This window comes from Anolis sagrei, chromosome 6 (genome assembly GCF_037176765.1).
Source record: "Anolis sagrei isolate rAnoSag1 chromosome 6, rAnoSag1.mat, whole genome shotgun sequence".
NCBI lineage: Eukaryota > Metazoa > Chordata > Lepidosauria > Squamata > Dactyloidae > Anolis > Anolis sagrei.
In genome coordinates this window covers 83,313,033-83,339,443 of record NC_090026.1, presented here as the reverse complement: position 1 = coordinate 83,339,443, position 26,411 = coordinate 83,313,033, and the positions used below count along the sequence as shown (strand labels likewise).

Below are 26,411 nucleotides of genomic sequence, written 5' to 3'. Positions count from 1 at the left end.
GGCTGGCTGGCAGATGAAGGGAGTTTGGAGGTGATGGGGTCTGTGGCATTTCAGACAAGAGGCGGTGGTGTGTGTGTGATGGTAAACCCTTTTGAGGAGAGACCCTGTGGGCGCTCCCCAACTTTAATGTGACACATATGTGAGAGCTGCCAGGGTCAAAGGAGGTCAAGGAGATGACCTCATGGAAAGTCTTAGAGTTTAAGGCTGGCCCGCCAAGGCACTTTGAAACATTGTTCCCTATTGATCGCAGTGGGATTGCACACTGTTGCACACTCTGGAAAAAGGTGTTCACTACTTTAGGGACAGGGGAGGACAAGCAAGGCTTCTTTCTTGCATTGTATTGTATAGTGTGCCTGTATGTGTATGTTTAAATAGCAAATCAGGCCTTTATCTGCTTCTAAGACTGAAGTGTAATGCACCACAATGAATTAAGTTGTGCCTTGTGAATCCTTTTTCCCAAACAGATGCTCTTCTTTTCTTCTATTTACACTACTGAGGAACTTTCTTAAAACCAAGCTTTGTTGTCCCATCCTGCCAACATGGTTGTTATTGTACTACACACATACAAACATATCTGTGGATATTATTACACACTTTAATTTCAGGATATTGTATTTTAGCATACATGGGATAGGGGTGGAAAGCACACTTTTCTACTCCTGTGTCTGATAAGTCATTTGAGATCTATCGTTGTGATGAGGCCACAATGGAATGGCACTTTTAATTTTGGGTGTGGCGTGATTGATACTGTTCTCTGTAACTAAGTTGACTTTCTTTGCTTGGGAAATTACTTTTCAGTTTGTATTTATCAGTAACTCTTCCATAACATAAATGAACTAGTTGTGGAAAACAGTAGCCTAGGCAGTTGATACTGAAATCCAGAGGACACAAGAACTTCTCTGTGCGACAATTCTCCTTTCATTTATATTATGGGTAGCATTAATTTGTTTGGTATACTATACTGTGCAAGATGTCTTTGTGCTACATCAAAGCCTTTAAGCTTTTTGAACAATTGTTTTCACATTTCCCCCTTCTTCTTCTCAAGGTCGATTCAAATCGCATTTTACCTCTGTGGCCATTTAGTACATATTGCTGCTGCTTCAGCAGGAGCAGCCTGTAGCTAGCCTGGCTGCTATATTGCTTATATAGCTTTTAACTATTTGGAGGAAGAAGGTTAAGACACATGGCATTCCTCAAAACCTGGCAAGCCAAGGACATAAAGCGATTCATGGGGATTTTTTTAATAAGAGAGAACAATAGCCTGAAGTACCAGATGAGACACATTGGCCATTTCTGATTTTTACTCATGGGATTTAAATGATGCTAGTCTTTCTATTTAGAACTCTTTGCTTATACTTAGGAAAAGATGCTTTTGGGAAAATCCATTTTTGTGAATAAGTAAACAAAAAATCAATAGCCTTTTGCATGGGGACATCTTTTTGGTTTCTCTTAAACATATTTGAGTGGTCATTATTCCAAAACGAATGTTATTAAAATTGCAGTTTTAAAGGGAGAGGGAGGCTTTGTATGTATTATCACAAGCAGGACTTTTCCAATGATTAGTTTGAGAAATATAATTTCCAGAAATCAGTTTTTTAAAATTTTCCTCCTGGATTTGGGTTCGAGAAGTACATTCACTATAAACACATGCATTGCTATATGCTGTTTAATGCTATAATGTAGAAATACATACAGAGAGCCCTAAGTTTTTCTTACTCCATGTATGTCAGTGTTATCTCTCTCGCACAAGTACATATGTATGTGAAGAAAAATCTTCATGTTTTGTAGAAGATATACTTCTAGAGAATGCCCAATTTTGCATTCTGTTATTGAAGAGTTTAAAACACTGTATATAGGCAGCATCTGGATTTTGTTACCTTAAATTTTGGGGCTCAAAATTAAATCATCATTTCTGCCCAATTGACATTTTGGGTAACTAATTAACAATAAGGGCAGTCACCTATTTCTGTTTCAAAGCTCCTCAATAATATATTATCTAATGCAATTCCAGGAACATCACAATTCCTATCAAAACGACTTTAGTGAAGTAGGGCACTGATATAAACTCCCATTTTATAAATAGATAATTCAATGGCAGTTCATTTATTAGAAATTACATTGACTTATTGCAGGTGAAAACATGCAACACATGAAATACTCATAATACAACAGATCTTTAATATTCTCTTTATATTGCTCTTTTGGCTACACACTTTTAATATATTTAAGCTATTTTTAAAAGTATGATTACAAACTCTTCAGATGGCATTTTAACTTCAGCATTTGCTAAAAAAAATCAGGCTCTTTTTATATATTTATCTCATTCTTACATGATGGCTCACCTAGACATCCTAGATCTTCTGTTGAATACGAAATGTATGTTGTTTGAATTGAGCACTCAGAATATAAAAATGTTTTAAAACTTACAATTTGAGAAAAGTGATGAAAAGAATCAGCCCTCTGTGTATTTTTAGCAAGGCAATGAAAACATCATTCTAGTGTCTGGCTTTACCAGATTTAATTATGTTAATTTGTGGCCAAGTCTTCTTAATACGACTAAGTATCTCGGGCATGTTGTGAATCAGAAACTAGTAAATATATTTTGTTGCCATTGTAAGATGGAATGTATGGCTTTAGACTGCAAAAGCATATTTCAAAAGGGATGCCCACTAGACGCACAGGAAGAGGGTGATTTATTGCATGGTGTGGACTCAATACTAAAAATACAAATATTTTTCCTGTGGGTTTTTTTTACTGTTCCCATAATTAATGTAAGTAAGGAATTCTCTATCTTTGTTGATGAACTCTTGTGCACATCATTGTTAAAACAAGAAGAAAGAAATAATATTTTATTTGGTTGGATAAGACGAAATGATTTAACACTTAAATGTTGGAAAGTATTATGTCAAAACAGGTTATTGGGGTAGAATCCATTCTGACCTTTAAAACTTAGGAGTTGCTATTTTTAAGGGCATTCCTAATCAATGTGTGTTACAGAGCATGGGTGTCCATGAGTAGATATTGGATATGGCATTTCAATTGTGGGGTTGTTTGAAGAAATGTTGCACCTTAATTGTAGACACATAGATGATTGAGCAGTGTGGAATTTTCTGTTCTAACCTGTCATTTGCTTTTGCCAGATTTTTAATATAGTCCTAAGTCTTGTATTTTATTGTCTTTTATTGGCTGTCAACTTTAAGCTTTGAAAAGAAAGCATAAACAATGCAGCAATGTTGAGGTGGTAATCGGTATCTTCCAACATGTTTGTACATAAATATATGGAACGATTGATTTAATATTGAAATGAAACATTTTGAGAACTAAGAGAAAAGTACCTTTGTGACCTCATAAGATAAGATGGATTATTACTCATTTCTGGAAGTGCATGTTTTTGTATGGTCATATATATGAATATGTGTATATATAGACTTATTTGCTTATCTACAAAATCAGATGGAGAAAATGTGATTTCATATGAGAAGAGCTAAAATGTGTATACTCTATGGAATATTAAAATGTCTTTTTTTTGGTCTGGGGAGAAAAATGCTTTCAAAACAAATACAGGTATCAAATTGACCTGACTTGGTGAACTAATATGAAATAAAAAAATCCTCCTTTTAAATTATTATCATTTTTGAACAAATAACCACCACAAGTTCGTCTCCTTTCTTCCTTTCTCTTTGAGCAATCAAGTGCTTATTTACTTTGCTGCATTTCCCCACTTTTGACCATCTGGCCGCACTGAATGCCTTGAGGAAAGAGTTGCAGATACCAAGATGTCTGACAAAGCTCTTTTGACTGGTAGTGTTCAGCTCATATTTTGTGCCTGGTGTGAAGTAAGGGTCAGGTGTAAGGAGTATTTCATCAACAGCACACTGATTTCAGGCTGCATTTCAAACCATCTGCAGCTTGGATTGATGCCAGGGCTCAAAAAGTCTTGCTGGAGCTTCAGGAGCCAAAGCAGAGACAAATATGTGCAAATAGAGAAAAATACATTTCTAGGAATGTGGTTGGTATGCACTTAAGTCTTTGGGTTGATAAATTGTAGTATTACCCCTCCCTCTTCAAGTTGCCAGAGCAGCATCCTTTTATTGAAAGGCTTGGATAGTAATGGATTGACCTTTGATTGTAGTAAAATATTTGGATTAATATCTCCCCATGGCTCAATGCCAGTTGTTTTGAAATGTAATATGAAAGCTTGAAATGTGTTTCTCCTTAAAGCTGGGAGACGCACACTTGCTTCTCACTGACTTGTGTAATTTTTGAGTGCTCACCCTCAATAGAATGGGTACAGCCCATTTCAGTACTCCCGAATGTCCCATTGGTCCATCTTTCAGACTGTTATTCTGACACATTTGGTAAACAAGCAGCTACATCCATCTTTGCCTGTCCAAGGGCCACATCTTACAAACTACACAATCAGCTTTAGTCACTGCAGAAAATATACACACATACACATTGCCCAGGTTAATCCAGGGGATACTGTGAATAAAAATCTTTCTAGAGCAAATAACCATGGTGATAATAGGTTGTAGTATTTTACTCAACAGTAATATATTTTTCAATGCTAAAAAAGATCAGGCTAAATTGTTTTTCTGTACATTTTGTAATCAACAGAGAAAGGAAGGGAGATGTGATTCTTTTTCAATTCTTTTGAGTTTGGGAGATTAGCTCTCAAGAGTGATGTGCTTTGATTTGCATGAAAACCAGATGAGAACAGTTGTCTAGAAAGACCATCTTGAGTTCAATGTTGGGGATTGCAATAACTGACACCGAACAACTAGGGTGAATATTATACTTATTTATACCTTGCTTTTTCTCTCTGCAAAGCAGTCTAAAAGTGGCTTACATCAAAAGCTTTTCAATACAATTTTAAATCCCCAAATATCCAAATATTAAAACAGAATTAAAGATCAATGGTATTAAAAAATTAACTGTTAAAATCCATACAATTGATTAAAAGCACATTTAAAGCTAAAACCACAGCACCCCTTGACATGATCTTAAAAACCTTCTTTAAAAGCCTGTTTGAATAAAAAGGTTTTAATCTTAATTTTAGTCTTAATTTGTGACACTTATGCTTCCAGCAGGGACTTGAAGTTGATATGCACACCTGTTCAAAAGCATCTGAAGTCCATAAAGGGAAAAGAAAAGCATAGGGATATGAATGCACAGTGAACTCTCTCTTTCATACACTTCTGAAATATTTCACAGCTATTTACCCAAGATGGAATAATTCCATCTCTTGTTGTTGTGGCCCTGACTTTTTTCCAGTCTGGGATCTCTGGCAGCTTAAAAAGTAACAAGACATACAACTGAATACATCCCCCTCCCCCCAAAAACTAAACTATCAATAGAATTAAAAGCAGATAAAGTATGACCACTGAAAAATACATACATAATATGGCATGTTATGACATATCCTTCCACTCTGAGTAGTCAACACTCAAGGACTTGTTGGAAAATACTTGCCTATGACATGGCAGTATGGAGGGTGTCCACCTTTTCAGAGCACGGGAAGAACCATGTTCTTCCATGTTCCCACCAAATATACTTGTACAAGTGGTAGGACAAAGAGAAGAGCCTTCTCGGATTATCTGAAAACATGGGAAGGCTCATACAGAGTAGTATTGTCCTTTCAATAACTTGGACCTAGACTCTATAGGTCTTCTAAGATCATAATTTGCTGATGTATTGCATCAAGGGTATTATGTGCTCTCTGGATGCAGCTCCAGTTACCAATTTATTCACTTTGACAAGTACTGAGATGTGCTTTCTTCCTTAGCTCTTGGAATATTTTGTTGTTGTTGTTCATTCGTTCAGTTGTCTCCGACTCTTCATGACCTCATGGACCAGCCCACGCCAGAGCTCCCTGTCGGCCGTCACCACCCCCAGCTCCTTCAAGGTCAGTCCAGTCACTTGAAGGATGCCATCCATCCATCTTGCCCTTGGTCAGCCCCTCTTCCTTTTGCCTTCCACTTTCCCCAGCATGATTGTCTTCTCTAGGCTTTGCTGTCTCCTCATGATGTGGCCAAAGTACTTCAACTTTTTCTCTAGTATCCTTCCCTCCAGTGAGCAGTCGGGCTTTATTTCCTGGAGGATGGACTGGTTGGATCTTCTCGCAGTCCAAGGCACGCTCAGAACTTTCCTCCAACACCACAGCTCAAAAGCATCGATCTTCCTTCGCTCAGCCTTCCCTAAGGTCCAGCTCTCACATCTTGGAATATAAGAAGTTGCTTTATACCATGTCAGACTGTTGGATGTGGAGCCAACATGTGGCCTCATCTGTTTTTATAATTTTGGTTATCTCGATTGTTGCAGCCCCAAGGAGAACTGTATTTCAGAAGGTACAATTCTCTTGTAAAACAAGATATTAGGAATCCACGTGCCTTGTGTTGGCCAAAACAAAAATGCTTTCCTCAAGATGTTTGATTTTATTTTTGAAACTATGAATTACTTTTAGTCACTTCCATTTTCACTGGCAAGGAGAAGTGTAGTCCATATAAACAACGATACAGGAACTTGGCTTCTGTATTACCTCAAGTTGCCCATCTCTGGACAATGGTGACTGGCAGCAGCATTCCAAAGATGTAGTTTTCAATATAATGTTCTGCTTGACATGTTAGCAATTGAATGTGAGAACAGTAGGAAGGAGGCAGGTGAACAAACAGGGAAACAGGGAAATTGGGTGCAGATGACCAAAGGTTTTGACATCTGTATTCAAAAGAAAGTTCAGCACTCATCCATAATTGGCTTGTAACCTTCTTTGTCTTTTCATAAGTGGCTAAAACAACTTAATTGTTTTTAATTTCTCCCTCCAAGATGATGATGATGATGATGATGATGGGAGAGAGCAAAAGGGAGAGCAAAATGTAGGAAAGGATTCCTTCGAATTTTCTTTGAGACTTTCATTAAGTTGTTTTGTAAGAGTTCTCATAACTACAGCTGGGCATGATTAAATACGGCAATATCAAAAGCATGTGTGAATAAGAGCTTTTGTAATATTTCGGTCCAGTACCAAGAGAATAGAGATGAGATTATTTAATCCTGTATTGTTACAATTCTTACCATGTTCATGCATATAGGGAGAGGTTTTCCATTCTGTTATTCCAATTACTGCTTGTGGAAAGTTGAAATGTATACAGTTTCGTTCACATTTTAGCTTGTTCTTTGAGCATTTTTCATTCAAACTAGGAAGCAGATTAACTGGCTGAATAATATTGAAATATATGTGTTTTCAACTCTGATTCTACTGGATGATCAGAGAAGAGAAGTCTACTTTCGTACCCATTACTCAATTGCAACCCTGATAGAAGTGATCACTGCAGATAGTGATAGCAGTCAGCAGCTGTTCCGTTCTGGCACATATCCTATCCTAGGCTGGCTCTACATAGTAAAATTAATGCGGTTTGACACCACTTTAACTGTTGGCTCGATGCTGTGGATTTGTAGATTGCTGAAGTACACACACCCTTTGGCAGAAAAGAGTAAAGACCTTGTGAAATTACATTTCCCATGATTCCATAGCATTGAGCTATGGCAGTTAAATTCATTTCAAACTCCAGTCATTCTGCATCTCTTGACTCCTAAAACTAGTTTTAATACCTGAGGTGTATTGGAGGAGATTGCCATTACAAGTGTTGAAACAATCAGATTGCCAGTGAATCTGGCTCACTTTGATACACAGAATAGGGAACAGGATGCCATTTTGTTCTTTAGCGCAAAGAGCAAAATGTCTTGAGCTGGGCCATGTACTTTTGGGCTCTTCCAAAAAGGTACTGCTTAAATATTAGGTAGCTATGATTTTTTTTGAACAAAGAAGATACCTGAAGTCAGCCAAGTCTTGTGTAATCTAAAACGTGTGATTCTGCTGTCAAAGTGAACAATGCAAACCATCTGAAGGTAAACATACAAAGTGTAGATGTTGTTTTGTATCATTTTCATTTCAGCTAGAAGGAGTGATATACTTTACACAGTAGTGCCTCCCGGTATGCACCAGTCTTCTATGGATAGAGAATAGTAGTCAGAATCGTTCATCCTTCCATATGTAGTTGAATTTTAAAACCGAACAGCATTGCCAGTGGTGTAAGATACTGGGAGTTGAAGTTCAATAACATCTGTAGGAGTGTAGGATTCCACTCTTGACATGTGCTATATTTTGAAGCCTAACAAGACAATGGAAGTCTTTTTCTTTAGACCTACATGCTGGATCAGGGAAACAATGAGTGGTGAGGTTTATTTTAACTCTAAATAAAGTAGATGAATGTTTCACTTCAATTTCAAATTGGTATTTTGAAAATCTTCCATTTCTAGATTTTTTTATAGACTAGCAATAGGGTCTAAAATAATATTTTTGATAATCTGATTCCCTTTGAGTTCCTTCTATAAGACCAGTATAAGAGATTAAGAAGCATATGACAGGCTTGGGTGTAGGTGACATATCTGGATATTGTGAGTGCATTTCATTGACAGCGCTTTGTTATTGGTGACATCATCATCATCATCATCATCATCATCATCATTATTATTATTATGGTAAACATCTTCTCAGTATGACTTTGTTTAGCATTCAAAGTTGGTTCAATTTCAATGGGCTTTTAATATAAAAGAGCTAGCAGTACTTGACCAATTTTGTTGTGTATCATTAGCTTTTTTGCCTCTAGGTTTGTCTTCATTAATTTTTTTCCTTATTGCTTTCAGAAATTACACACATTCATTACAAACAAATTGCAAATAAATTAAAAATTGTCCATATTAGTCAACATATCCTACTAACATGGTATATTATGTTAATGTCAATCCTTTTCTTATGCTGGATATATAAAAGTGAATTATGCCATTAGCTTGTATTTGTCTAGTACTCACTCTTGCTCTTTTAACTCTCACAGTCTCAGCTGAATAACTTGTTAGAAATGCAAAGTGAGCATTCAACCATCACATAGCTCTTGACACAAAAAGAGACTGAGCAAAAAGTGAGATGGGCTAAAGGCTTAGAAATAAAGAAAAGAACTCTGGTAGGCAGCAAATGACTTTGATGGCTAGGTTAAAAGATAATGTAATTAGGAGAAATGTTCTGTTGTCTCAGTACTGCTAGGCAATATTGTTAGACATTTCTCTGTCTCTTGTCTTGTTTGATTTTTCACAGAGTTCACAGAGGGATGAACATAGTGTGTGAAACAATAAATAGCAAGGCTGCAATCCTGTGCTCATGTACCTGAAAATAAGACTCACTGAACTCATTGGGGCTCACTTCTGAGCAGGCAGATCTTGACTGGCATTGGGCTCAAAAGAGTTCTGAGAGCATTAATACAACATTGCAATACAGATCAGCTCCAACTTAATTACAATAAAACCAAAATCATGACTTTTGCTAATAGACCCAGAACTTACTCTTGGAGCATAAATGGTCATAAAATTGAACAAGTCACATGCTTCAAATATCTAGGTATAGTTCTCCAATCTAATGGTAGCAGAAGAGCTCATGGGGATCAAGTAGCCAACACCGTGCAGAGGAGTTCAATTGCCAGTCTTAAATATTTTAAGACAAGAGGGGGCCGCTTTACACCGGCAGTGCTCAAACTGTTTGAAGCTAAGTCATTAGCCCAACTCTTGTATGGCGCTCAGCTGGGCCCCTTCCCCAGTTTTGCTCCATTAGAGCTGGCTCAGTCAACGTTTCTCAGATCGTCCTTGCAGGTACCTAAATGCATTTCTAATGCCACCCTGCGACTAGAGACAGGCTTTATGAGGGTGGAGGCCAGGGTGTGGGTGGCCATACTCAACTTCTGGCTCAGACTATCCTGTGCACTCCTTGGTCTTGCCCCACTAATGATGGAGGATGACTTCCAATCCACATGGAAGCAGACGGTAGCATCCAAAATCTCCTCATTGGGACTTTCTCCAGGTTTACTATTTGCTATGGATCACAATCAAGCTAAAGCACTTATTAAACAACGTATCACAGACTCAGAGCGCCAACTAGATCTGGCCTTGGTTCCAACCTTCCTTATCAATGAAGACAGCAGATATCTTGCCTCCCCTGTGGCATATTTAACAAACTTAGAGGTTCCTATTCATCGAAGGGCTTTCACCTTGGCTCAATGCCATGCTCTCCCATCAGCTGTACTCGAAGGGCACTACCGGAAGATCCCTTTCCCAGAGAGACTTTGCCCCTGTGAATTGGGTCATGTAGAAACAATAGAACATGTGCTCCTTCAGTTCCTGTTCTACAGGGATATCCGTGCCAGGCTTATCTTACCTCTGATATACAAGCACCCAGGCCATTCAGGACAATTGTATACCTCCCTGCTACTTGCAGATATTCAGCTACAACCTACAATGTTACAAAGTTCTGTGCAACAGCATACAAAATCCGTCAGGGGATGACTAGTACCAAAAGTTAACTCTGTGTCCCGTAATCATCTTCCCTGAATCTACAATTTGGTGATGGATCTGTGCAGTGTATGTTTTTACCCTGTTTCCCCCTCCTCTCCCTCACCCACATTGTGCTTCAGTAGTTATACTTATATTTTTAATGTACTAAATGTACCAAGTTTGTATGATAATGTGATTTTTATTTCCTGTTCTGGTCTATGACCGAAATAAATGATATGATATGATTTGATTTGATTTGACTGGCATTGCAGTTTTGATGTACTACTAAGAACACTGTTAATATGAAAAGCATATTACATGAGCTTCATATATTGGAAGTATGTGGTCTAGTTTTGGACTTTGCCTTGCTGCAAAGAAGGACCAACCTACTATCAGGCAATGACACAGAGAACTCAAGAAGCTGATGCTGTGAGAGGGCAGATGAGTGATAAGTTGTTGAAGGCAGAGCTTGTATGTCATGCAATCTGACCTGTACTTTCTAGGGTGTGTCTGTTTGACATAACTTCAACTGCCATGGCTCAACACAATGCAATAATGGGAGATGTAACTTTATAAGGTCTTTAACTTTATAAAGTGCTGAGTGCCAAACTGCAAATCCAAGGATCCCATAGTATAGACCCATAGCAGTTAAAGTGGTTACAAACTGCATTAATTCTAGATGCCCCATACAGTATATAAGCTTCCTGGCTCCTGCTTGTAATAAATTATCATTACAATTCCAAACTGTAGCTAGTTAGTAATATAGCAGCAGTTTATAAATACCAACTCTTTAGTCTTTTTTCTTGAAAGCAACTACAATAGATACTTGTGTTTACTTTAAAAACATTTGGCTCCTACAGTCCTTGAAAACAAGAATGTAGTTAAGAAAACAACAATAATGCTACAATATGTGGGCCTATAGTACAAAATACACTGTTTATTTCAGCACCCACAACAGTGCTTGAAGCAGCAGTCAGGCATGGACAAACTTTGGCCCTCCAGGTGTTTTGGACTTAGCAGTTAGGAATTGTGGGAGTTGAATGCACCTGGAGGGCTGAAGTTTGCCCATGCCCGAATACCATGCAATATTTCCCCTCCATCATTTATGGTAGTAGTTCTCAACCTGTGGGTCCCTAGATGTTTTGGCCTTCAACTCCCAGAAATCCTAACAGCTGGTAAATTGGCTGGGATTCCTGGGAGTTGTAGGCCAAAACACCTGGGGACCCACAGGTTGAGAACCACTGATTTGTGGGATTATTATTGCTTTAATATAAAAGTGATTTTAATATAAAGGTGTTTTAAATCAGGATTATAGCTCAAAACATATTTTAATTATAATGTAACAGTTATATGTATTGATGGAAACTAGTTTGATAAGCTGTCAACCTAGTGGCAAATGCTCCCATCTTGTATTTTACTTTCAGTAGCAAAATACCCTGAGCCAAACATGCTAGAAAAGATTTACTTGCTGATATCTTGTACTACTTTCATGTTGTTTTAAAGCATTTATCTGACAACTTAGGCCACTTCTAGATATCCATTTCATCCAGATCAGAACATGTCATAGGTCACTGTTATGAAATTATGGATGTTTCAGTTTTTCAAGGCCTTTGGCTTCCTCAGGCACAGGTCGCTGGTGCCTCACCAAACTACAAATCCCAGGATTCCATAGTATTGAGCCTTGGCATTTAAAATGGTGGCAAACTGCATTAATTCTACAGATGTTCATGTGATCTTTTGAACTAAACAAATAAGTTCTTATCCAATTGACATCACATTAATCATAATGCTAAGTGACGCATTCTAAGTATTTCTGTGGAAAGGGATGCCAGAGAAGAAATAGGGAGATGGAAGATCTGTTTGCAACTTTCAGTTCCATTAATGGCCAAGTTGAAGTCTACTCAGGGACCATGTGGTCATCAGGTACTTAATAAGACTCTTGCTTTTTGTTGCTTCTGTGGTCCTGCAAAATTAATGGAAGGTTGAGACAAGCCAGATTACCTGTGGACTGTATCGATCTAATAAAACCATATATTGTGTAGGCCTCCAATTGCTGCTTTGTTTGAAATCTGTTCTTAGAAATGTAATTCTTTTTTGTTCAGTTCAGTCTATATAGAACAATCATTTATGCTCATTATAAAATTCTTTCCACACGATGATGAGTTTCTTGGATAATTTAGTAATGTGTCTATGCCTGCAAGAAAGCTGGATTGACTCTGCTATGAGATATAAAATGTGAATTCAATTATTGAATTTAATTTAAAATAAAATTCTATTTATAAGATTATGTTAGGTGAAATCTGCTTAAATGTTGCATCTTTTGAACAGCTATTGTCATGCTGAGAGAACATACCAATGGTTTTCAGAAAGTATCCCATTTTAGTATTTCAGTGTTCTCTTGTACCAAATACTCCAGGAATAAATTTTTCTGTGACATATTTTCTCAGTGTTACTGTAGGGTGAATGCTGATTTTTTATGTTGCCATATTCAGAAATGACCTCATTCCAGAATAATTAAAATTTATATAAGACAACTGTTGAACTTTTCTTTCCATTGGTCATGAACCAAACATTTCTTTGTTCATAGAGCATCGTTTTTCTGTGTTGGCATCTTTAGAATGAATTATTGTGGACCCAGACTGTATATATAAGTAAATGCATCGTTGCAAAAAAGGAGAAAGGATTATGGATGTACATAAATGGCAAAATATTCAATAGGCATTTCCTTGAGAGAAATAAAGATGCATAACATTTCTTTAAAAGGTGAAGTGAAGTAACCTTACTGTCATTACAGTGGAGATTTGGGAGTCAGAACTTTTTTAATTGTAACCTGACGGTACACAATCTTTTATGAATGTCTTAGAAGTCATGTTTGGAGACACCCATTGGTTTGACAGTCTTTATGTCCCTTAAATACTGGTATAATATATTTTAGAACATGAATAACAACCACCAAAATGTGAAATTATGTTAGTCTATGACTGCAAAATGTTACCATTTTCCCCCTGTTGTGGTTATTGAATAGATAACATGAAATTTGACACATTTTGATGATCACTGAAAATCCAAGACAAACTTTTATCTACTGTGCATGTGAATAACAGAGGAAAATCACAACATTATGACATGTTCCTTTAGGGGAACAGGAGATTTGCCATAACTTTAGCTTTTTTGATACTCCATATTCTTGCAGACATGTATATCATGTTTTCAGGATACAAAGTGCTGCTTCACAATTCGTGTTTTATTCACACATTAAAAGCCTGCATGAGCAAAAAAGTATTTGCATGCCAGTGGAAAGAGAAGGGGGAAGCGGCCAACATGGAAGGAAGTTCTAGGGTTGGAGCAACCACTGAGAAGGCTCTTTCCTACATCCTTACTATACAAGATTGTAATGATGGCAGGACTGAGAGAAAGCCCTCTCTGTGGATCTTAAGACTCTCAAAGGTATCTCTAAGGAGAGAAATAATGTTTTCACATAATGTGAGAAATTATAACTTTCTGTCCCCAATCTGCTTAAGCATTACATGTGAAATAGTGAAAGATTTTGCTATAATACAGTTGTTATTGTCTTCATTTATAGTTTATGTTATTTACCCTAACTCCTAGGTTCAAGTCAGACTGTTAAGGTTTCAATATGTGGGATTTGTTGATTAATTCACTTGGATTTTTAGCATGTTAATAAACTAATTTAGTTTATCTCTCTGTGTGTAATATATATATATATATATATATATATATATATATATATCACACACAATCCATTGATTGGTAGACCGATAATCAGGCTGTTACTTTAAATAAACTGAAAAGGAAATGCCTTTGTGTTCTTAAGCTATGCATCTGTTCTTGCAGAAATGTACAGACAGTTAAATGAATTGTAGACTAAGTGACAGTTGTTGTTTGACTGTCTCCCATAGTGTGGGAAGATCCTTTTGTACACCTCTCTTTAGTCCATGAAACCAAACATTGAGTTTACACAGATACCTTTTCCATTTCTCTTATGGTAGTTTTTATCTCAAGTGAGTGACAAATAACTATTTTCTCTTTGATTTGATTTTAGTGATTTTTTGACCTATTTTTTGTACTATTCTGTTTGTTTTTTCATTGTTTTGTTTAGTTTAAAATCATGTGTATAGGAATCTAAAGCATATTTACTGAGAAATAATAATCATTAAATTCAGTGTGCTCTTGTAAGTGTGTTTAGTATTGCAGCCTTAGTGATACTCATTGTTTGGCAAGTGCTGTAGCCTCACATAAGATTCTTGAACAAGTTACAGTCCTCCCACCAATCTCATTCCGTAATGTACCCAGGTGGAAAGCAGAGACTCAAAACCAGTCTTTTCCTGTGTGTGCTTCATAAGGATTTATTATATTTGCTATCTACTGTCCCTGAATTAGTTTTACCTGCCTGGAAGTATTTTGGCCTTACTGTTGAAACTAACAAAGCCACCCTTTTGAATCTTGCTGGAGTCCAGCAGAGTCCCAAGTTAATTGTTCTAACAGGAGTGGTAACTGTGTTGGTGTCCAGATGCTCTAGGACTGGAATTTCCAGCAGTCTTAGCCAGAAGAGTCAGTGGCAAGGAAAATTGGAAAGTTTCTTGTGTACAGGTTTTCTAGATCTTTTGAGGGATATGTAGTGTTGTGTCCTGGATAGAATAAAGGGAGACATCTTCAAAGTGACAGCACTTCCCTGAAAAAATGTTTTTTAATCATGTGCTGCACGTTTTTTTCAGAAACTTCTGCACTTTCCCTCCTTCTTTTGGCTCATTTGTTTTATATTCTTTATCAGAATATCTGAATGATGTTCGCGAAGCAACAGTGGTTGATGCTTATTGTATCTTGCTCAATGGACATAATCAGGCCCTGTTGCTGTGAGAGGGTCAGGGACCTTTCTTGGGTTTCTGGTTCTGATACTATAAGAGCCTGAAATGCTCCAGACCAAGCAACTCTACCAATGATTCGTGTTTTTATTGGGTTGCAGCCTCCATTTGCAGTCCTTTGTTCAAATCTGTGCTGCTTTATTTTGAATACGCCTGATGGAAAATGTCTTGAAATTTTGCCATGCTTTGGTGATCTCTCTTGTTCCACCTTTCAACAAATGATGAAATATTTAAAATTATATAGGGAAGGGAGAGCTCTTTTATTCTGTCTACAAATCAAGAGCACAATTTCATATTTAATGAAGACTAATGCACACATTAAACTACAAATATGAATGTTAGCGAGTATGTCTTGGGGAATTCTACATGTGGGAATAGACCAGTATGCATTTTTTATAAACATGTTGGATTTTTAAATGAATAATCCAGAAGAGTGCAGGATGGGGTGAGAATGATAATCTGCTGGAAGGGAACTGTTTGTTGCATTCAAATTCTTATTAACTTCAGAATTTAATTTCCTTGCTCTTCAGCCCCTTCCTTCCCTCCCCCCTCTCTTTCTTATATCTGCTTATAGATATTGAACTACAAGCCTTAACTAAAAACTAGAAGTCACAATGGGAAGTCCAGCACTGATTCATTATCCTTTATTCATTATTTCTTTCATAAATGTACCATTTGTTTACCTTGGCAATTTAGCCATACCTACTCTGCTTGAGACAGAGTGGTGCATTTCTCAGAATTATGGTACATCTTGCTTAAAGCCAACCAACATGTTTTGATATTTGATGAAGAAAATCAAATAAGCAGCTTTCTCTCTGGCAGTAAAAATGCAACAAGAATAATTAAAGAGCTTAAAGCTGGGTTTTCTGTCTTTTCACAATATCTCAAATTTGTCTTTTAAGGCAGCTATCAGCTTTTTTTAAAGGGGGGGGGAGTGTATATTAGATTCATTTCCTAAAATGATTACGTAAGAGTTTTATGATACAAGAAGTACTAAAGGGACAAATGGTTATCTTGCACTTTCAGATGTCCAATATATTCTGATAATGGGTGACAACAATGAACTTTTAATGTTTTGAGGAATATGGAGATCTAAATAATTGAAAAAGTATAGAACTGGAAGCAACCACAAGGTCCATTTAATTTAACACCTTGGCATTGAAGGTCTCTACCACTATAGCACTTCTGAGAAGTCAACATCTAATTCTGCTTGAAAATCAGAAAGGAAGGAGAGTCCATCACCCTCTAAGGCAGTGGTTCTCAACTTCTGGGTCCCTAGTTGTTTTGGCCTTCAACTCCCAGAAATCCCAAGAGCTGGTAAACTGGCTGGGATTTCTGGGAGTTGTAAGCCAAAACACCTGGGGACCCACAAGTTGAGAATCACTGCTCTAAGGAAATTTGCTGTATTGTTGAATAGCTCTTACTAATCTTCATCTGGTTTTTATCACCTAAATGTATCACATAATCTTTATCCCTGATGAATTGCTTTACGTTAATGTTGATCCAGATTTCTAATCTATTAAAATCATCTTGAATCCAGATTCTGTCTTCTGAGGCATTCTGTATTCTGGTGTCATCTACAGATTAAGCGAGCACACCTTCTTTTTCTTCATTCAAATAATTTTATAAGAAAGTTGAACATCACTGGGTTGAGAATTGAACCCCTTGGCAGCTCACTGCATTTCAGAATGACAAAGAACCACTGATAACTTCCTTTTAGACTTACTGCACAGACAAGGTACAAATCCACAAAAAAGTAACATAATGTAGTCCACATTTTACCAGTTTGTGTGCGTACCATCATAGAGTGGGGCCCCATTTTCACTGCCATATGATTCTACAAGATATGAGATAGAGCCCATATTTCCATATCATTGCAGATCACCTTCTTTAAAGTTGGTGCTGCATAGTCAATTAAGGAAAGATGACCCAGATCAGCATCCTATAGTGAAAACGATTTATAGTTCCCTTGGCAACAGAAGGAACAGGTCAGGTTCTTCCTATTGCTGTATTTGCCTCTCTAGAAAGTTGAAAACTGCAAAAGGCAGAGCTCTGCTTGCTTCCTCTTATGCTAAGAGAAGAGTGGATCAGTTTTCATTGACTTGAAGAGATTGCCTTTCTTGAGGTGATTGCTGTAGCCTTTTAAAGGAAAACAGTCCCCAGCAGGGCTACAAAGATCTGTCATTTTTCCTTTCTTTTATATTTAAATTTGAAGCCTCAGATCTGCTATTTCCATATTGTGGTACTACTACCCCCCCCCCCCCGCTTTTGTGGAACCAAAGGTTACATCGATTTCTCCTGTTAAACAGGTGGCACTTCTAATTCAGCATCCAAAGGTTCAAAAATAAAGAGATATTCATATGTCTGAGTTATGAGTATGGGGTATGCCCAATGCCTTGGTTTCTTCCACATTTGATTAAAAAACACCCTCTTGGTCGTTTCCCTCAAAATATGATAAAACTGGTAAAATTCTTATAAAAAATAACAGAAATTATATTCTTGGACAGGATATGATGAATGCTTTTCTTCATAGCTGAAGTTTAACTCTCTTAAAGTAGCTGCTGTAGCTATAGTCAGACCTCTTCATACTACTGCACAGAATAAAGTAGCTGCCTGAGGCACCAGGTGTTGATGAGGGTGAGAGCAGTAGTAGTAATTTCTAGGCTCTTCTTTCTAAATACTCTATTTTCCTTTGCTGGAGCACAAAATGATTATACCATACAACCTGACACAAAGCTATCTTGCTGTCTCAGGTGTGGTAGAGAACACCATTCCTTTAGGCATTTCAGCTACCATTGCACCCTGCTTCTGTTTGTGTATGTTTGTGGAGGGCTATATTGCTCTTCACCTTTAGATCCCAAAATAACTTGGGCTGTTACCAACTACAATCTTATATAGGCTTGGGCAAAAGTCCCACTGAACCTAGTGGGACTTTTTGCTAAATAGATATGTACATAATTACATGGCAGAAGAATTTTGAAGAAAGGATCTGTAAATCCCATTTTCTCTTGATAAATATTATGGAAAATAGAAAATAGACTCTTCATTTATGGCCAAAGGCAGTCTTGTCACCTCCCCTCAGTAAAGAATCTTGTGCACTTGGAAAAATGTTCAGATATCCCTAAAGAGATTGTGTCAAAGTCTCTAAAATGTCACCTTCAGATCATGTTATAAAGCTGCTACCAAAAGTAGTGGTCCATTGACCAGTGGCTGCCAGTGTAAGTTGATTTCCCAAAGAAGATAGAAACAATTGCAGCAAATAAGCACAAACATGGTACCGATGCCTAGCTCATCCAAACAATGTTGTTCCTTCACATCAGAAACCCCAAGAACCATTTTTATGAAATACAAACCTCACAAATGTTTGATGAAGCTCTAGTGTGTTTTAAGGAAACTTGTTTTACACAATGAGATAATGAAAATGGTGGTAGCTTTGGTGCATGATAGAATCAGAGCTTGTACTGATAGAATCAGAGCTCTTTGGAAGTTTACAGTATAGCTATTCTTGGCTCCCATTGCCATGCTCCATTTTCTTACTGTGACTGTTTGCGCAATAGGTCCTAGTTGGAAGAACAAATATCTCTAATTTCACAAACATAGAAACATTTCATATAGGGATTATTTTTATTAACAGAGAAGGTTTGCTCTAGGATAATTGCCAATATCTGTTATACCTTGTAACTTGGAAGAATAACACAAGATAGGAAATTAATTATTCACTGAGAGTTACTAAATAAGCAACAGTAGATACATAAGAAAATATTAGAGCGAGCGGCTTCTGTATATCACATGCTGGGCATCTTGCTAGGATTTTTTTCCTCATCCAATTTTCCCCTCTATTTTTTTACTTTGTAATATTTAGTTTATATATTTTACAATAGCTTTGGATAAAATTTGAAAAGCAGCAAAAACAACAACAACAACACCAACAACAATCATTATTTGTATACCACCCTATCTCCCCATAGGGACTCAGGGCAGTTTCCACCATGTAAGGCAAAACATTCAATTGCTGGAAAGAAACCATACAGGCAATTACATTAAAATAATCACATTCAATAGTATAACAAACCCATTTAAACTTAACAAAGTAACAACAACTGATCATCATAACATACAAAAAATTCTGCAATACTGTTGAGAGAAAATTCAGTAAGTGTTGCATGAAAACAAACTCAATATAATATGCATAATTTGCATCATACAAGGCCAATCTAGATTATCTCAAGGTCAATAAAGACTGTTCATATATTTTAAAAACATGGGAAATAGCTGGCCTGGTCAACTTATCAAAGGTTCTACAATCTGCAGCACCCATAGCTTGACAGCTGTTGAAAAACGTTCTCCGTGTACTTTTGAGATGTGCACTAGCACATAAATGTTCTTTATATGTGACCCACTGTGGGATGGTGGGATTCAAGAGGTTTGTCCTGGAGTATTTTTTTCTTTCCTGCACATTTTTTAAAAACATGTAGTACTGGAAAATGTGATATGTTGCCTTGGAGTAAAAGTATGGAGTGGGTTCTTTGTGTCCCTTGTATCATTTGGTCTGGTTTGTTGTGTTGATTGTTTGTGTGTGCTTAGTTACATAGAAAGAGGAAAGGGGATTAGTTTTGCAGAAATACAGAGGCTTTGTGAAAATTATATTTTGCCTCAAATGGCAGAAACAAAACTTTTTAAAATGGGCATCTTGTTCTTATAGTGGAGGTAAGATTTTTTGAGAAGTCTGGGAGTCCTTGGCCTGCTGTCTCTCCATGCTGAGAAAGATGGTCATGACTAGCACCATGGCAGTGGTGAGATTTCTTCACATCTCCATATCAGTATCTCAGTGTGTCCTGATTTAAGTTTCTGCACACAGAGAGATTGTTGTTAGAGAGGAAGCAATTCCAGATAATGCTAGATAAGGTAAAGGCAGTAAATCAAACAAAGTCTCTAGAAACAAACGTGCCTGGAAGGGTTTCCTTGTGACAGGGGTGTGCAATAGAGAAGTAAAAAAATCACTTAGAGAGTCAGGATCATTGCCTAGTTCAAAAGTCAGGGTTTCAGGTAGCCACTGGAACACCATGGCAGACCCAGAGATATGACAGTTGCTTCAAACAGGATATGGGATGAAGCAGGATATGGGATTAAACTGTCTGCAGCTATCTCTCCTTGATTAAAAGAGTGTCTTCCTTTGCTTGGCAAGAAGTACCAATAAATGTTTCCCTTCTGCTCTCTTTTCCACCCAGTCCCTATATTTGATGAGTCTCAGGTGAGTCCCAAGGCTGCCATTCCACAGACTGTGCTGGAGGATTGTCCTCATCTCTAGAGTCTTACTATGACACAGTGATCAGGTGTCACATATCTAGTGAGATTTTGTCATGTACAGAGATGAAATGCCTATATGAAAAAAAGAAGCTGCTTGGTGTGGTTAATATGTCAGGTCAATTCTCTCAAAATGCTTTGAATAACTGCTGAAATACTTCTAAGTGGGTTGTGTGTGTGTGTGTGTATATACATATATGTATAATGAAATTCATGGTTTAACTTTGGGAATAAAGTTCAAATTATTGGCACCAGCATCATTCATAAAGAGGACAATGAAACTCACTTATTTTAGTCCTCAGTATTTCATAATAGTCTTCTACTGAGATTTGTCCTGATTCAGGTTTCCCTGCTTAGCAAATGCTGGAGGCTTACATCTCAACCATTTAATCAGTAGTCTCCTTTGCTTTGCTTCTGCTACGGCCAATTAGTCCCAACTCAAATGGCTGGGTGAGTGACCCACAAATGCTCAGAGGCAGCACCCCACTGTAATTAGGGATCTGCTTTTCTGTGGGAATTTGCTTTGAACACAAAAGTACAGTTGAGAGGGTAGAGATTGCCAGAGACCTCTGTAGACAGGTTGATTTGTAAGGTGCAAGTGCCTGTAGTTAGTGGAAGGAAGATCAAAGATTCCTGTTGCTTAGGCTCAGTGATGAAACCATTCACAAAAGCAATCTATGTCTACTTCATTCAATTCTGCCTTAAGTTGCTTCTTTTTTTTGCCAGTTCTTTTTGCAAAATTTAACACTTAGAGTACTGTCACTTATGCAACATTTTCCCCCTTATCAAATGCCCAAAGTTCTCTCTTGTGAAAGAGGGGAAAGAGGTTGTTCTCCGCTGCTTGAGAGGCAGGGTTATGTATAATAAAGTGGTTGTTTTTCTTTGGTCCCCAGATACTTTAGATTTCAACTCACACAATCCCTTAGCAGATATCTGGAGAACCAAAGGTTTTGAGCCACTCTTCTAGTGAGATTAAGTTCTGTATATGCAGATACTGGTTACAAGCCAAAAGGAAATATCAGTGGTTAGAACAAATGAAAGTGGATTCAATTATGTGAAGGGGTAGAGAGCTCTAATTTAATGAAAGCCTTCAAATAGATGTAATAATTGATTTTGGTCTGTGAGTATAACACAGTGGGATGACAGTAGGCACAGACTTTATATGAAGTTGGGAAGAGGAAGAAGTGAACATGGGCTTGATGGATATATCTTGCTCAACATTTTTTTAAAAAATAGTAACCATGTTTATGGTTGCTAGGAGTGTGCTATTTGGGTAAACCCAGTGCCATTTTCAGTGTCTAAGTTTTGGGTGCGCCCACTCCAGTTCTTCATGAACTCCCTGAATTTGGGAGGGATAAAATACCATTTATGGGTCTGTCAATCAGAAGTTTCATTTTTGTTCTGGGAAGATCCAGTCCAATGGTGGCAACAGGGGGACTTCTGAGGCTCCCATTTCTGTTATTTTTAGGACTATCGGGATGAAAATGGCCACACTTAGAGGACACTTATACCACTGCAAGCCCATCAAGTTTCAAAATGTTTGAGTCATCCACTGATTTTTAGGAAATTCTTAAAGTTTTTAAAAGTCTTTTTTACTAATAAAAACAAAAACAGTTCCTAAGCTTTTGCATTTCTACACGGTTGTCAAGCCAGGTGAACTGGGGTAGGAGTACACACAAGCAAGAAGTTAGGGCAGTCAATGAGGTGAAAAAGAATAATATTTTTTTGGTTGGCCCCTCTTCCTTTTTCCTTCCATTTTCCCCAGCATAATTGTCTTCTCTAACACCATACTACAAGTTGCAATATGCAGACAGATGCAAAATTGGGACTTTTCTTTCTTGGTTGTTATTGGAAATGGTTGAAAAGTAACAACGGAGTACATTAGATATTTAAACATTTTTTTGTCAATTGGATCACACAGATCATTCTTTTTTAGTTAATTAACTTCTCTACTATTTAAACCAGTTCTCAACCTGTGGGTCCCTAGATGTTTTGGCCTTCAACTCCCAAAAGTCCTAACAGCTGGTAAACTGGCTGGGATTTCTGGGAGTTGCAGGCCAAACACCTGGGGATGCACAGGTTGAGAACCACTGATTTAAACGCTTGCAAGTATTTGGAGTTGTTTTCAATGTAGTGGTGATATCAGGGCTATATGTGGATCCCTCCAAATTTGTGATGGTCAGACTTTGTAAAAAGCAACTGGTGTAAGTCTTGCAATTATTAATAGAGGAGAGAGAGGAAGCAGCAGAATCAAATGGGCATAGAAAGTGTTTATTTCTGAAAGTCTGTCTGGTATTTTAAAATAATATGTTACTGACATTTACAAAATGGTAAATACATATGCTAAGTGGGTAGATAAAGCAAAACAAAGACATACAGTTAGAATGATACCGACATGTCTATATTGCTATTGAAAGGATTACTGTAAGCATTGTGCTATGGTAGCATATACTGCAAAACACATAAGCAATTTTGTCTCCATTTTGCAAATTTACTCATATGAAAAAACAGGAGCATTTTCCTACTTAAAGATGTTTACAGTTTGTTAGACTGTTTAGCTTTCAAACCTTCAAGCTTAAAATGTGACAATAGCTGTGGATAGATACACAGCTCTCAAACCTCACATGCAGTTTGATACTTAGTGCTACAATCTTTGTGGGAGGAACATATTGAGTGTCTTCATCATTTGTGATGACAATACCTTAAGACGTCAGTAATTTTAGGGTTGATTCAGACTTTACATCCAATTATCATTTTAGCTTGATCTTTGTATGAGATTCTTTCCAGATAATACATTTTAGTGTGTTTAATATTTATTTCAAAATCTGAGGCTTCTGTTTTCATCTCCTCAGCACTAGTTCTCCAATGGTAGAAAGTACAATACATAGGCTTTGATTGAAAAGCTGCAAGCTGCCTCTTTTCTGTTCACAATTTTGCTTCTACAAGGCTTTTCTATTTTTGAATTTCAGCAATATGCCAAATTTCCATATGAAGTTGTGAATGAAGTATTTTGTATAGCTAGAAGAGTAAATTTAGGTTTAATATTTCATATGAGTACTCCACGTTTTTCAGTTTCTCCCCAAATTTCATTTTTTCCTCTAAAAGAGGAAATACCCCACACAATGATTATATATGCATGTGCAACTGTACATATCATCGTTGTAGCAATATAGAGTTTCACATACCTGTTTCATGGCTCCCTGATCTCTTGAAAGCCAGATAGCTTGTTTGGCTCCAGTCAAGCAGCAGAAGACACTCAAGAATAATTGGGTCAACTACCCAGGCCATTTCCTGATTCAAAGGGTACAGCAAGGCTTTCACAGAACCGTCTATCAGTATGACATGAACTTTTTCTTTGATACATTCAGCTACTTCATTCTCTTTATTTCTTCCCTACATAGCTGGATTCCAGAGCAACGATCGATTGCTATTGTCACTAGTGTGAACTGATTTGCACATTAAGAGCTTTTGAAATCAAACATTGCCCCTTCTTGTTTTAACAGGTTCATGATATGGCTCTGTAATATGTATCTAATAAAACTGTAGATTTCTAAGCAGATGTTTACATATTTTTAAAAAACAAGCTGTATTCCTCTTCCTTTCCTCTACTTGAACATTATATCCTGTAGTTATGAATTCTTCTAGGTGCTGGTGAACTTAGAATTTATAGAACAGGAATTGAAATGCAACTGATAGATGGATCCAGTATAGTCCTTGTACTGAGACTGAACTCTAAAAACTAAAAGTACAACATCCAACATTAAGCCAAGTAATGTCAAACTGTATTAATTCTACCATGTAGATTCACCCTTAGTTTTTTGGGTGTTTCCCTTTCGATATGGTTAGGGAGTAAAGTGTCAGGGTTGTACCTTTCTTTATTTTAGCTTACTTCTTATGAAAGGTGATTAAATCTCAGGATGGAGAACTAGAATACATGAGGTCATATCCTCCCTATAAATGTTTAAACTATCAGAATTTTAAAAAATGTTCATCCTGACCCAGTATTCCCCCCTCTCTCTGATATGATGACAGTGTGATTAAATGGCAGTTGGAAATGTAGGTAGAATGAATATACCTTTAAAACATTTAGGAGAAAACCATAAATATATATCTGCACTGGAAGTCAGTAAAAAAGTAGGGCATTTGAATATTAGATTTTAAAATTAATATTAGGTTTTAAAATTAATTTTCTAGTGTTAATCACTGGGAATTGATAGATTAATTTGTTGCTACTAGTCCTAATAATTAAAACCGTGTATTTGGTTAAATCATTGTAAATCAATTCATTCATTTAATAATTTTCAAAACAGAACATGGGCTTTAAAGAGAATGTTTGGCACATTGCCAGGATAGACCTATAGAGACGTACTTTCTTACTCATTGTTTTCAGGGAATGGTGTGAGTCTGGGGGCCCTTTTACATAGGCCCCAAACCCATGATTAACCTGAAGTGTCCAAATGACACTTCAGGTTAATCCAGATTAATCCAGAGTATACCTGGATTTCCCAATTTATTTTGGATTTAAAAAAGCACCTGAAAGATCTGGACCTTTTTTCAAGGTTCAGATCTTTTCAGGTGTTGGGCCTGTAGGGATTTACTCTCAGGACCCCCTTCCATGATCCTGGGGGCCAATCCGCATTGTCATCCCGGTTCTTCGAGGTCTAAGAGCCAAAAGGAGAAAGTTGGTACCCCACCCTCCCATCTCAACCCCTAATTTCCCCAGCAAATTTACTGGATGGGGCTGGCTGTTTCCTCAGCTCCCTCGAAGAAAGCTTCTGATTCGTCAAAATGAGGAGGGGAGGGATTCCCCCCCTCTCCAAAGTTCCCAACATATCATTTTGATGCATCAGAATATTTCTCTGAGGGTCCTGAGCATGCAGCCAGCTCCCCCTCATAAATTTACAGGGAAAATGGGGAGGGGCTGGGGGCTGTCTAGATGCCCCCCAGGTTGACCTCTGCTTGACCCGGAAGGGCATGTACCCCCCCCCCCCCGTGGAATCCCAGGGTTTGGAGCTTCTGTGTAGCATTAATTCCGAGAGAACTGGGATTTAAAACCTGTCTGGAACAATCCTAACATTCCCAGACATTGTTAGGTTGGGGCAAGTTGTCCAAAAGTATAAGCCATCATCTTATAACTTGACCAGTTCAATTTTGTCACATATCTGTTATTCACTTTCCTTTTTTTTCTATCACCTATCAACAAGAACATACAGACATACATTTTTCAGTTAGCATTCAAATGACATGTTCATTGAAGGTTAATAAGGAGTAGTGTTAAAAGGATGGTGTCTTTACACCAGCTAAAAGATACTAATGCACTACAAATGTAGCAGTAAACGAATGGCTAAAAAAATCAGCAAATCAAAAATTGAGAGTAGTTAATCCATAAAGATTTGAGTGCCTTTCATTATATGCAGAACATATTCCTGAAACACTGAATGACTGCATCCTCTCTGCCTTCCCAATCCTAACCAAGAAATATGATATGAAAAGATCAGTGGCAAAGTCAATGTTATGCATACAAGAGCAACTCTTTTCTTCAATCATTTAATTCAGGGGTCCTCAAACATTTTAAACAGAGGGCCAGATCACAGTCCCTCAAACTGTTGGAGGGCCGAATTATAATTTGAAAAAAACATGAATGAATTCCTGTGCAAACTGCACATATCTTATTTGTAGTGCAAAAAACACATAAAAACAATACAATAATTAAAATGAAGAACAATTTTAACAAATATAAAATTATTAGTATTTCAATGGGAAGTGTGTGCCTACTTTTGGCTGATGAGATAGGATTGTTGTTGTTGTTGTTGTTGTTGTTGTGTGCTTTCAAGTCATTTCAGACTTATGTTG

At 37.3% G+C, this 26,411-nt stretch overlaps 1 protein-coding gene across 8 annotated transcripts in view; it reads left to right on the top strand.

The window, feature by feature from the left end:
* The window catches only part of RBMS3 (RNA binding motif single stranded interacting protein 3), a 911,371-nt gene that overhangs the window by 325,171 nt on the left and 559,789 nt on the right, over nucleotides 1-26,411 (top strand). The window lies entirely within an intron of this gene.